Raw genomic sequence first — 14,713 nt, forward strand, 5'->3', positions numbered from 1 at the left:
GTGCAGCAAGACAGAGGGTGCCCCTGATGGAGACAGCTCATGGCAAACAGCCTTCTCATTTTCCTACACCAGCCAATGAAATTCCATGAGCCAAGCAGCCAAATCCCGGATATGGAACACAGAGTCCTGTTAACCAAAACAACAGACTCGAAAACTTTCAGTAAACAGGGTGTTTTCTCTAGAAGTATCTTAGGGCCTAACATCTCAGCTTCCCAGCCCCTGCCTCTGTGCCCCTGCAGCCATCAGCCACCTCACAGGACAGCAGTGGCTGCAGATTGACAGTCAGTGAGTGAAGGAGACAGGCTCATACCTTGGCTCACTGAGTGCAAAGAGTGTGATTTTGACAGCTTCTTGTCAATCTCTCAGCACCTGAACTCTGAGGACTGGATCATTCAGTGTGTGACTTGTGTTTTAATAGCCCAGCCATTTTTACTGGACATTTCATATGGGGACTTCAAATAGACCACAGACAAAAGCTTAGCTACTGCAATTTGAAGAGGGCTTGAGAACGCTGAAGTCCTGAGCATTTCATCTCGCTCCTCTCTCCAGAGTGATGCGTATAGAATTCCAGGGAACTCTAGGCAGGACACATGCAAAGATGCATGGGAAATCTGGTGCTTACTCCCCTTCCCACTCCCACCCTGGGCCAGGAGTTCTGATGGATGGAAGCTAAGATGGCTGGAGCTGAGGAGATGGGTGCCTTCAGTGTAGGGGTCTCGCTGCTTTCCAGGCCAAGGCAGCACATTGTGATTTATTGACTCAGCTCATGTCAAAATATTACCATGGTTCCTCTAAAAACATGATTTCCTGTCTGAGTCTTACGTAGATTTCTCTAATCACAGGGATTTTAATTATCATCAATATGATTTAAATATTTTTAAAGTATTTCCCTAATGTAAACTTTTCTTTCAATTCACTGAATATCTATTGAGTGCTTACTATAAAAATGTGAAATAAATGCTAACAGATATGATGCTACTAAGTATGATATGCATGTTATCACATCAGAAGTGCATTTATTGAGCACTTGTTGAATACTAGACACTCTCGGAGGGGCTTGTCATCAGTATTAGCCCTCATCCTCATGAAACATTTGCTAGTTCCCTCTCACCTTTGCTTACAACGTGAATGAGAGTTGATGTAAAGTATGCATCATTGCAGGCTTCCCTGGTGTCTCAGCAGCAAAGATTCTGTCTCCAATGCAGGAACCACAGGAGATGCGGGTTTAATCCCTGGGTTTGAAAGATCCCCTAGAGGAGGGCATGGCAACCCACTCCAGTATTCTTGCCTGGAGAATCCCATAGACAGAGGAGCTTGGAAAGTCTTCTGTCATCGGGTCACAAAGAGTCAGACATGACTGCAGCGGCTTAGCACACAGGCACACATGCATGATTACAGAGCAGGAAAACTTGAACACAGTTCTTTTGATTTGTAAGTGGAGGATTTCTCTCTACATACATGAAACTTAGCACATAAAATAGAGCATAAATGCAGGGCTGAATGTATGGAAGGTCCAGTCCACATCCACGCAGGTGTGGCTGGAAGCTTTAGGAAGGGCTCCAGGCAGCAGCCTTTGCTAAAGCAAGACAGTCACAGATGCTGAGGGGCAAAATGTGTCCACGTTTTTCATTCTTCCAATGAAGAAATGAGTAAGGGAAAGTAAGACCACCCCACACCTCATTCTCTGAAATACCGGTTTCCATTTTCTGCTGCCTTGGAGGTACCTTAGCTAACTTAAAGAAGTCTTGTGATATCTTGTGATAAACCATAATAGAAAATAATATTTAAATAGCCTGTATGCTTATGTATAACTGAATAGTTTCTGTATAGCAGAAACTAATACAACATACTAAAACAACTATATGTCAATTAGAACATATATATCAGCTGGTAAAAAGTCCAGGTCACAGGACTGGGATTCCCATTATCAAATGATACCCTGGAAACAGAGCTGTGTGCTACAAAATGAGTTCCCAAAGGCTCTAAAAAATAATACATGTTTGATTATTTGGAAACACTGTCTAATAAATACATCACTTTCTCAAATAATTGCACTTGCACATGTTACATTAAACATAGAAGTCTTATAATTACAGGCAGCTTTTTATGTTATCATACTTGTTCCCAGGTAATGGAAAGAATGGAGCATCTTTCTAGACTAGAAGGCTAAACAAACAGGGGTCCTTGTGTGCCTTAAGCAGCTAAGAAAGTGTCCTTCCATCTCAAATTCAGTCATCATCAAACAGTGAAGAATCTGTGTGAGTACATGCCAGGCTCTTATGTTTCACCAGACTATGAACTCTCTGGAAGCTCATGGCTACTCTAGAGGATCTGGGATTTTTTTTTCCCATTCCTCCTTTAACTTTGTGCTCTCTTGCTGTGGTATCAGCTTCTCTCCCTCACGTTTCCTCATTCCAGGCTGGCATCTTGCAGACTCCCTCTAAAGTGAAACCTTAATGGGACTTGATTTCCAATTTGCATTTTTATCCTTGGTGCCACTTCCTGGATTGCCCTCAGCCCTGTGCCCTGAATCCTACTATCCCACCCTGCTGAATTCACCCCAGACTTCTAGCCTGTGGCTCACATCTCTCTGTACCTGATGGGAGCCTGTAAATGTTGGTTATTGATAGTGGCCACCAAAGATGCTTTTTTTAATCATCTTGAGACAGGACTGGGACTTGGGACCTTTTGCTGCAGTGCTGCAGGGCTTGCACCTGGAAGAACCTCTCCTCTAGCAAGAAAATACAAAGAAACTATAAGGAACTAAAAATAGCCATATGCATGCACAGTTGGGGAAAATTCTGGACAAAAGATACGAAGAGAAAAAAAAAACAACAACCAAATGTCATTTTTGAAGAGCCTGAAGCAAAAGCAGGGTACTGCGTGTACCCCCTGCACACCACCACCTAAGGGTGGGAAAATGACCTGAGCCTCACCTCCAGCCCCACCCCTGGACACATCCCTACCTTCACCCCATATGGGGAACAAGCTTGCCCCCTCTTAGAGAGTAAGTGAGCAAGGGAACCCATGTTTGTTTCTGCTCCGCACTGCTGCAGAAGGGACCCCAATAAAGCCTTGCCTGAATTTCTTGTCTGGCTTCTGGTCAATTTCTATTGATTGGAGAAGATCAAGAACCCTGGTCGATACCAATCTTATCTTCTGGAAGGACTGCCTATCTCAGCCTTCGGGAGAAGAAGGTATTTTTAGCTTGCATTTTCCCCCTTTAATAATTATAAAATATCACCTCTTTTTAAAATTATTTTTGGAGTTTTAAAATTAATCAAATGCCATGACTGAAAAGAAGCTAACTTATGTCTGCAACTTACTCTGAAATTTAACAACAAATAAGACACATTGATGAATGGATAGTGGAACTGATAGAGAATAAAGCACACACTGTATAGCAAAAATGTTGTTTTAGGGTGCAGGGAAATGGGTCTTCACTATAAAATTATTTCAGCTGTCAATAGCATTAGTCACTCCTTCAAGTCTGACTCTTTGGGGCCCCATGGACTGGAACCTACCAGGTTCCGCATACAAGGATTTCTCCAGGCAAGAATACTGGACTGGGTTGCCTTCCCTTCTCCAGGTTATCTCCCTGACCCAGGGATCAACCCCGGGTCTTCTGCATCGCAGGCAGATTCTTTACCATCTGATCCACCAGGGAAGCCCTCAACTGTCAATATTTTTGAAATTTTTCATAATAAAGTGTTGTGGGGAAATCTGAGCAGTAGTCATTTCAGAATATGTCTTACAAAATGACACCAGCACCCCTGCTGCTCAGAGAGGAAGGAGATGAGCTTCAGGGAGAAAGGATCTTGGGCGCCCACTCAGCTGGGAGATACGGCTGCCACTCTTCATTCTGCTTGACTTAACACTTCTGCTTTGGGGAAAGGATTGCTCATGCCCTTGCCTGAAGCTCTAAGCCTCTCTTGATCTCCTGTGTGGGGGTAGGGGACAGTCACAGCATATTTTCTGGACTTATCTCCTGGGATCTATGCTCAGAACCTCACCCCTCTGGGCAGCTTGTCTGCCTGTGTTCCTAGCTCCACATCCCCTCTGTTGGAAACCTATCCTTCCAAACCCTCCTGGATCGTGCTTCAGCCCCCAGGGCAGAGAGCAGGGGCTGTTTCTCCATAGGACAACTTTAAAATTCATTTCCCATCCATCTGCCCCTGGAACAGACAGTCACATCAATATTCTGACTCTGAGGAAAGGCTGGTCCCTGTGAAATAAATGTGTTCAGAAAAACAAATGGTGTCCAATTGATGCCTGGGTTAACATTGGTACCATAGGAAGATGTACATAAAATTGACTATGAGGAGTATTGAACTAGTTCTTTCTGTTCCTCCCTCTGTGTGAAGAGTGTGACCTGTGGTATACGTGGATGAGGTGGGGCAGGACCTCAAGGGACAGAATAGAAAGAGCCTGCCATTTATACCAAAGCATCTTTGAAACCAAGACACCAGTTCTGTAGGTTCCGAAGTAAAAGGAACCTCAAGGGTTGTGAGAAGTAACTGTGCTCTGAGAAGTAACAACTCTGGTAATGACTCCAGACCCTTGCAAAGTGAAGGGCCTATATTAAGGGAAACAAAATGTCTCAAATGCCCATCCGTATAGCCCTGGGTTCGGAGAAGGCAATGGCACCCCACTCCAGTATTCTTGCCTGGAAAATCCCATGGACGGAGGAAGCTGGTAGGCTGCATTCCGTGGGGTCGCTAGGAGTTGGACATGGCTGAGCGACTTCACTTTCACTTTTCACTTTCATGCACTGGAAAAGGAAATGGCAACCCACTCCAGTGTTCTTGCCTGGAGAATCCCAGGGACCCGGGAGCCTGGTGGGCTGCCATCTATGGGGTTGCACAGAGTCGGACACGACTGAAGTGACTTAGCATATATAGGCCTGGGTTAAAAGTAAGTCGAAGTGGATTGGGAAATAGTCAAGGAAGCCAAAGGGACAACCAGGTCACCAGGAAAGTGAGTAGGATAATGATTAGAAGGCTGAAGTCCCATATGGCTTTGAATGTCCAAATGGGTATGTATTAAATTAAGACTTAACTCGACAGCCAAGGACAGCAATTAGAGCTTTCTGAACCATGCAGTACCCAAGAGAAGCTTCTGGAATCTGAAAGGAAAGGATCTATATGGAGGAAGAATTGGCCCCTAGGGGTTCTTCATGGCCAGAAAGCACTGTGTGGTCTGGGGAGCTCTCCATCCTGGCCAATCTGGTGGTTGCCGACCGCAGGAATCATGTTACCTGGCCTGGGTGTGTTTGTCCAGGGACAGATGGTAGGACCAGAAACCCAGAAACCAGCGTGGGAGAGTCAGCAGGGCCTGGTCTCCAAAGAGTCAGAGCATAAATCCCCATGGAACGTGAGAGATGAAAGGGAGGCTGCTCGGTTAGCTCCAGAGTGATATGATAAGCAACAGGAGATAAACAGTTACTGGATCCACCAAAGCCCCCTGCCAAGCACCACAGCCTCACAGTAGTCTGAACAACAGATCCCTGGCCTCCGGTGAGTGCTGGAGACCTGTGAGCAGCACGTGTGATGTTGCATGTGAGCACTCCCCAGCAAGGAACTGCAGATGGCTAACAAACACAGCACTTCCAGTGCGAATAAGATACAAACAAACAACATAAACACAGCTGAAGGAGAAAAAGGGCAGGGTGATGGGGGAGCAAGGAATGAGGCAGGATTTAAAGCATCAGAAGCACCAAGATCCTTGTTACAAATTTACATTCCTATTCTAGTACCCTGGCCTGCCATTCTAAAATCTGAGGTCCACTTCCCTGGGGAAGGAACCAGGAACTTACTCAGCTCTTGGGTATTAGTGTAGACTTTTGTCTTCTGAAATGATTTGGAAGTTTGTATTTACCTTCACTTTCATTTTCTAGTTAGAGAACTTGAACGATTATCTGATTATCGAAACATCCCAGGGCGCAAAACCTGCTAACCTTTAACACCATTGCTCACCTTTCTGCAAAGCCAAGGGAAAATGGAACCATGCTCAGATGATATCAGATTTGAAATTTATCAACAGCTGCTAAATACTTACAAAAAAAATCAGTGTCTGGGCTAAGCCTGCCCCATGGACTATCTCATTAGTCCTGGAGGCAGGCATTATAACCACTGACATTAACAGATGAAGAAGCAAAGCTTGGGAGATGAATTTCCCCCAGGTAGTGCAAGTAGTCTATTGCAAATTTAATTCCCAGGCAGTCTGGCTCTAAAGTAGTAAATGTAACAACTAAATCCATCTCAGCCAAATTGCAGGTGTTTCTAAATGGAAAAGCACACCAGGATCTCAGAGGAAGCTCCACTGCTCCTTACCAGGAAACCAAAAAGGCATGGGGAACTTCTGATTCATGTAGTATCTGCACAGTTCTTTGTATAAAATGGGCCTTATTAGTTTTATAGCAGCTGGCATATTTTTAACATTTCTTAAAAATCATCTTCAAGGAAAGGCTTATTTTCAGAACAACTCATTCAAGGAAATGTCAAAGTTGCAGATTTATAAATCACTGGCAGCATGACTCTGGCAAGCAACTCAGGTTTTTTGTCCCTTTTAGTATTGTTTGTATTATTACGAATATTAACATATACACATACTGATACTATGTGTATATATTTTCCACAGTATAAAAAAAATCATATCACTTCACTTTATGAAGCATGTAAAACCCTCAAAACAGTTTTTTTTTTTTCAATGGGAGGTGGACTCTTTACCAACTGGGCCATCAGGGAAGCCCTAAATATAGACAGACTTCTTTAAATAAAAATTGTACAGTAAGATGCCTACCAAAAAAAAAAAAATCAAGTTATATAGTTCATTATAAGAGTAATCCCTGGAGACTATGTCAGATATATAACAGAAACATAAGATTAAGAATTGCATTAATATAATGCCCCACATCAATAAATAAAATGATACATTGACATGATAAATTCTGAAAAAAATAGTCAGTCTTACTTTAAAAAAAATGAATAAATTATGACTAGAGGAATCTTTCCTTAAAATAGCAACAGCAACAAAAAAATAAGCTCAAACCTACAGTTTATTCATTTGTCTACATCCCCACCTTCAGGGGTTCTTCCTAACCCAGTGATCAAACCCATGTCTCTTGCGTTATATCTCCTGCATTGCAGACAGCTTCTTTACCACTGAACCACTGTGAAGCCCCTAAATTAATGCATATTTATACATTTGTTCCCTAAATGTATATTAAGCGCCAGGTATTGTTGTGGGTGCTTAGGATACATTTGTGAGCAAAACAAAGATCTCTGCCCCATGGAGATTCATTCTTGCTATGAGGGGAGTCAAAGAAAACAGATGATAACTAATAGGTATAATATGCACATAAATTATATAATATCCATGCTAGTAGAGAAGGCGATGGCACCCCACTCCAGTACTATTGCCTGGAAAATCCCATGGACGGAGGAGCATGGTAGGCTGCAGTCCATGGAGTCACGAAGAGTCAGACACGACTGAGTGACTTCCCTTTCACTTTTCACTTTCATGCGTTGGAGAAGGAAATGGCAACCCACTCCAGTGTTCTTGCCTGGAGAATCCCAGGGACGGGGGAGCCTGGTGGGCTGCCGTCTATGGGATCGCACAGAGTCGGACACGACTGAAGTGACTTAGCAGCAGCAGCAGTAATCTATTGCTATGTAATATAACCCCTCAAACTGGGGGGCTAACAAAAGCAATATTGTTACCACTCATGATTCAGTGGGTCAGCTGTGCTCAGCTGAGCAGTTCTTCTGCTCCACATTCTGTCACTGGTGCCACGGGTATTTGGGAGCTCCTGGAAATCCATGTCCAAGGTGGCCCACTCTTATGGATGCTGGTGGATGTAAGCTAGCAGGCAGAGCTAAGCTGGGGCTGTTGAGTAGAGGTATATGTTGGGTGAGACTGGAGCTCCCCAGGGAAAGGAGTCTGGGTTCCAGTGGAGATCATCTCTTAGCAAGTTTTCCATGAGGGAGGAAGCTAAAGCTGCCAGTTCTCTTCAAGGTTTAGCCTGACTGAAAGTTGCATGACATCACCTCTGTCATAGTCTATAGGACATAGAGTCACAGACTTATCCCTGAATCAAGAAGTAGAGAAATGGGCTGTCTCTGGATAGGACTCATGACACCTATGGGATCAATTGGTGGTGCAGCAGAGAGAAATGAAAAGAAAACATTGTCAGAGGAATCAAGATGGAGTAGTGATTTAAATAAAGTGATCAGAGCAGGTCCCATTGGGAGGTAATGTTTTGAGTAAAAGACAAGAGGCAGTAATCTAGGAAGGGTGGGGCTCTTGATATATTCTGGAGGTAGAACTGAAAGGATTTATCATCAGTTGGGGATAAGGGTGGTGAGATGGCATCAACAAGAAGCAGTCTGCAGAATATAGAAGGGGTGGGTTGGTGTGGCATGGAGACCCAGTGATTAGCCTTTGCTGGGTAGTTAGACACTGAAAGGGTTTGACCACAGTCGCCTGAAGGCCTGGAGTGGAACCAGGCTACAGCTGTAGACCAGGGGTCTCTAAGCCACGAAGCTGGTGAGCTCATCATGTGCTTTCAGGTCCCACCCCATCCTCGTCCTCTGTAAGAAGAACAAACTGGAAGTTCAGAGGAGCTGCTTTTCTGAAAACTGAACCCCAAGGCCCCTCCCAGCCAATGGCCCCCACCAGGCCACTGGTGGTCACTCCTGAAGCCACAGGGTGCTCTAGCCATGCCTTCCATCTGCCTGTGGGGTAGATAGAGGTGTCACTGTCCACCTGAGGGTCCTCCTGCCTTCCCCGTATCCACCTCATAAGACATGGGAGGATGCTGAGGATGACTGCTTGTTTCTGGTGGGATCCAGAAGCTTTTGAGCTCTAAGGCGAAGGGTGGCCTCCGAGGGGGAGGGAGGTTCTCTGACTCAGTATGGAGTCCCGTGGGTTTTCTTTGTACTTCCCTGAGAACCAGATATTCTTCCCAGGTAAGTACTAAGTTATGATTTTTTCTGCTCTCCTCTGATAAAAGCAGATTCTTCAAGCACTTGATGTCACCAGGAGACTTCATCAGTGGCCTCACCCTCTGTTCATGAAGTACCCAGCCAAACCATCCTCTCTTTTTTCTTTTGGTTATGACCTCCACTTTATTATTTTGTTAATTTTTATTTTATATTGGAGTATAGCTGATTTATAAAGTTGTATTACTTTCAGGTGTACAGAAAAGTGATTCAGTTATACATATATATGTATATATTCTTTTTCAGTTCTTTTTCTATGTGGGTTACTACAGAGTATTGAGTAGAGTCCTCTGTGCTATACAGTGGGTCTTTGTTGATTGTCTCTCTTTTTCCAGACCCTAGCCATCATCACAGCTTGGCCAGGAGGTTCTTTGTGATCCCTCTGAGAGGAGTCTTTGCAACCCCATGGAATTCTCCAAGCCAGAATGCCGAAGTGGGTAGCCTTTCTCTTCTCTAGGGAATCATCTTCCCAACCCAGGGATTGAACCCAGGTCTCTCACGTCACAGGCAGATTCTTTACCAGCTGAGCCACAAGGGAAGCCCAATACTGGAGTGGGTAGCCTATCCCTTTTCCAGTGGATCTTCCCGATCTTGGAATCGAACTCAGGTCTCCTGCATTGCAGGCAGATTCTTTACCAACTGAGCTACCAGGGAAGCCCGAGAGGAGTGAACACCCCAAAATATATTAACACCCCAGAATCATAATTTTTAGGTTGGGATATTATATGTATCAATTATGTATATTCTTTACTTAGTTATTTTCCTATGCTTTCCTGGTTTTCCATGCATTTGTGTCATTTTTACTTTTGAAAATTGAAAACAGCTTTCAGCATAAATAGCCCCTTGCCAAAAAAAATCCCCAAGCACAAGAAAGCCTGGGTCAAGACTTTGTGGGAGAATCTAAACTTTGAGTTGGTATAAATATTATAAAATGCCGCTTGTTTGCTATTAAAACATCTCTCTTGACATAAATAGCAGGATGAGTAGCACCCAAATGAGGTTTTTCTTCACCAGAACTTTCTCCCAGAATAGAAACTGCCCACAGTATTTTTCTTGAGAATAGATGTGTATGGCAATGTTCACTGTGGACATTTTTAAGCTAACACACCGTATCATGCAAAACTGAATAGAGACAGCAAGGTTCTATTTGCCACTTTCGTTGTTACTCAAACTCTGCTGACTGGGGAGGCATGCATTCATTAGTGGAAATGCAGTCAACACTTGAATTCTTTGCATGTGCATTCCTGAAATGCCAGCAGCTCACATGCTGACCTGGTTGGCTCAGCATTTTGGTCTCAAAGCTGAAGCAAGTGGCCCAAATCCTTTTCTTATCCTTCTCTGTGGCACTTGAGGCCCACAGCAAAAGGAAAATTTTGGTAGTGTTCTTTAGCTGAGGATAAGGTTTCAAATGCACCAATCTCTCCAGAGGACTGCCGCTCCATAGATGAAAAACAGCCAACCAAAAATTAAGCAGCTGGCCCCCCCTGTAAATCCAGATTCTGGGGTTTGGGTCTTAAAAAGCAGCACCTGTTGCAAGTAAGCAGGTGTTATGGGGCTGCAGTTGTGGGGTGCTGTTATGTAGCCAGCTTGTATCAACAAACACAGGGGGCCTTGTCAGTCTGTCACGTGAGGGTAGGGTGATAAATGAATTTTGTTACAGCTCCTGCCACTTCAGCAGAGAGAAACTAGGCAGAATTAAACAGGATCACTGCAAGTAATGAGGAAAAACATTCGTTTGCCTGGGTAGACCAGACTCTTGGTTGTCTTTTTGCTCGTTTCTATGGTAATGATGTTCATTGTAGGTGCAGAATGGTTACCAATTCAATCTCTGGACTGCATTCCCATCAACTGCAAGCCCACTCTTCCCACTTTCCTTTGGCATCATCGAATCACAAGGAAAGGAATGCATCCTGGAATGAAATATTTAGGCACTTGGCCTTTGTAGTCCCTCCCAGAGAGAAGCATGCAAACTGAAGGTTTCTAAGGAAGTAGGGGAGAAGAGGAGATTGGTATTGGATCCAAACCAATGGTAATAACCCAGATGTTCAGCTTGTCTTGGGATACAGAGTAATTATTTTAATCCTTTCCACCATTATTGGAATTCTGGCTAGATGCATTTCCTAATGAAAAAGTTTTTCTAAAGAATTTCTTTTATAGCAGAAGCTTGGAGCTGCTTCCATGCATGTTTGCAAACAAACCCAGGGCAGTTGTGCAGACAGACCACGAATCTCTGTGAAAGATATGTACTTGTATTATCAGTGTCTCATCTGCTACTTGAATACAGATATGAAAAACCCTGCAAAGTGGCCCTAGGGTCAGAAAGAACCACTAGGCACAACCCTGCAGAAAATGCTCCTGATCATAACTCCACAGGTTCACAGCTGATGCAAAATGACACACCAGCAGGACTTCACCTTGCTGCCTGAGGCCCTCCAGACATTGTCCATTCCTCTGGCTCCTACATTGTCAGACTTGTGTCATCTGACCAAGTGACAGGGCAGACTCGTCCTTCTTACACAGGCCTATCTTTGTTATTGATACTATTATTTCACTCATATTAACACTAAAAGAGGGCTTCCCTGGTGGCTCAGTGGTAAAGAATCTGCCTGCCAATGCAGGAGACAGGAGACATGGGTTCAAACCCACGTTCATCCAGTCAGAAAGATCCCCTGGAGAAGGAGATGACAACCCACACCAGCATTCTTGCCTGGAACACATCATGGACGGAGGCGGAAGTGACAACCCACTCCAGTGTTCTTGCCTAGAAAACGCCATGAACAGAGGAACCTGGCCAGCTACAGTCCATGGGGTCGCAAAGCGTCAGACATGACTTGGTGACTAAATGAGAACAACACCACCACCACTGAAAGAATTATGACTTTTTAATTAACTTGTTCTTTCTGCCCTGTGTATCTTTAGCTCCATATAGGAAAATGAGATATTTTACTATTTGTAGGCCTGTATTTTGGTTTACTGTAGTAAAGTCAGACTCAAGCAAAACTCAGAAGACCACCCTATCAGAACATCCAGGGGAGAAGGTGTCTTGTACCAGCATCACAAAGGTAGAATAACCTAGGGATTGCACCCACTCCTCTTCAGACATAAGCCATGGTTGGCCCAGGGCCTCTGCTGATAACAGAGAACTGTGACAAGCGGGAGGATTACAAGATGAAGGTTGTATTTGCTACAATGTTTGATCTTTGAAGGTCAGGCTGTGTGTAGGAGGAGGCAGAGGTCAAACCAATATTTCTGGAGCTTTTCTTGACGGTTCTGAGCAAGCATGTTCCAGGAAGCTGTTTTGTTATTTTGGTTAGTGACTGTTTATCATGATGCATTTGGGGGTCAGGTTTTCGGTTGCAGGGAGTTCTGACAGATCTTCATATTTACATAAATAAGCCTTCAAATATTGACTAAAGGTGTAATGTGGGAAAGGGGATTTCAACCTGCTGGGATTGAAAGACAGAAAATAATTATGCGGACACAAAGTTGAGGACAGTGAAGTTCATAATTTGTGACACTTCTCGGAATCCACAAGTAAGAATTTGCCACCTGAATTTTTCTTCTATGCAAAAGACTTAAAGTTCCAAAAGCCAGCTAAAATGTTAGAGATGACCCCTAAGTTCAGACTCAGTTTAATTGTTCTAATACAGTCTGTAATCACAAATCAAATAACAGCCTACTTTTTCCTTCAAAAAGATAAATTAAGAACCATTTATCCTTCATTATTTTTACAGACATTCTCATGTCGAGTGATTAAACACAATGTAGGCATAACTCCTAAGTCAGCATGTGTCTATAGGTGCCACTCCATAAAAACCAGTTCCCTTCTCTTGCATTTAAAAACCAAACCAAGCTAAACGAAGACTCTGGCCAAAATTATGGTGAAATAGAAACTTACCTTCAGAACTGCAGATGAAATAAACCAGCCAAAATAATAATAGTAAAATAATTCAAAGAAAAGAACCTGCAAATAGTGTGATCTATTAGAACACCAAAATGTTGCTCACTTCACCTTTAAAAAATGTCAAAATAACGCTATCTTGCTCTTTACAGGAACCCTGAAAAGCTGGCAATACAGATACAATCCCTTTTACAGGAATAGTCAGAAAAAGCGAAACAGCCTTTTTTAAGTTTACACGTGGCTTAAAATAGATCCAGAAGCCCTGGCACTGACCGATGCTCAGGCACAGCTCCGCCCCCACCTTTTTGCTGAGAGACCATTACTGGCATGTCACCCATGGGTCATGAACCAGGCAGGACCTCCCAAGGGCACTCAGGTTGGCGTTGCCGACATTCTTCCTTTGGCGAGCTAACAGGATTTCTTGATCTGATGCTTACTTGATTTTCCAGTGACTTGAAGCCCTTCTCAATCATTTTCACTTTCTGGACAGGACAACAGGAATGTTTTCTCAGGCCCCAAACACAGCTGTCCCTGTCAGGTCTAGAAAGTGAAAGCTTGCTCCTGAGAATGACTGCCTGCCCTTCAGGAAGGAGGCCCTGGTTTCCTTGACCCCAGACCCCTTTATAGGATAGTGGCTGCAGATGCTGGGGTATGTCTGGAGCACTGTTCCTCCAGCCATTCCCTTGGAAAGATCAGAAACGCCCGCAGCTCACAGGAAGCTCCTGCCCCCTCCCACACCCTGCTCCCTGGCACATCCTAGAAGAAGGTCTGCTTCCAGGCAGGGCAGTCCATCCTCAGATTTGCTAGGTCAGAAACCCAGTCAGGGCCACGTTTGATAGCTCTACATGGCGGGAGACTTGGGGGGGCAACTCTAAGCTAATTCTGTTTCTGAGATGTCTGCTCTCTCTGCCCCAGCAGCTGCCAGGTGCCTATTGAAAGGGGAGCATTTGTACCATGCAAGTAGGTCAGAACCCTGCAAGGCATCTTAAGGCCCCTAATTCACAGAAAGCACTTAGGCAATGCCTCCAAGTCTCTGAAACTCTTGGACAAACTGGTTATCCCAGCTGGTCCCTACAGTAACACCTTCTGCCAACTCCAATTAAATAGAGACAGTATATATCTATACTGTGTGTATATGTATATGTGTATGTATATGCATGTGTATGTGTATACATACATATACATATATATACACACACATATATATGTGTGCCTGTTAAGTCGCTTCAGTCTTGTCTGATTCTTTGAGACCTCATGGACTGTAGCTCACCAGACTTCTCTGTCCATGGGATACTCCAGGCAAGAATACTGGAGTGGCTTGCCATTTTCTTCTCCGGGGGATCTTCCCGACCCAGGGACTGAACCAGTGTCTCCTACATTTCCTGCATTACAGGTGAATTCTTGACCACTGAGCCATGGGGAAGCCCCTAAACATGTTGACACCATAGTTTTAAAAACTGAAACTGCACATGGGACCTCAAGTATAAGCCCCAGAGAACAATTCCTCAGAGAAATTCTAAGCCACACCCAAAGCCACTCGGATCCTCTTGTGTGCCCCTTTACTCTTTTGCAAAATTCACCTGAGAGGACCCTAGTGAAATAGTCAGTGTCTCCAAAAACTCTCCTTTTCCTTAGGACAGAGGTCTGTCTCAGGGTGGGAAGGACCTCATCATACCACAGAGCAGGCCAGCCAGAGAGACCCAGGGGCATAAACAATAGAGGAGCATGTTAATAGCCACAGTTTGTTAGCATAAACTAATATAAGCCACACAGCTGGCTTGTGTCTGGTTGTTGGAGCTGATTACCAGAT

This window comes from Bos indicus, chromosome 8 (assembly GCF_029378745.1).
Source record: "Bos indicus isolate NIAB-ARS_2022 breed Sahiwal x Tharparkar chromosome 8, NIAB-ARS_B.indTharparkar_mat_pri_1.0, whole genome shotgun sequence".
NCBI classification, from domain to species: Eukaryota; Metazoa; Chordata; class Mammalia; order Artiodactyla; family Bovidae; genus Bos; species Bos indicus.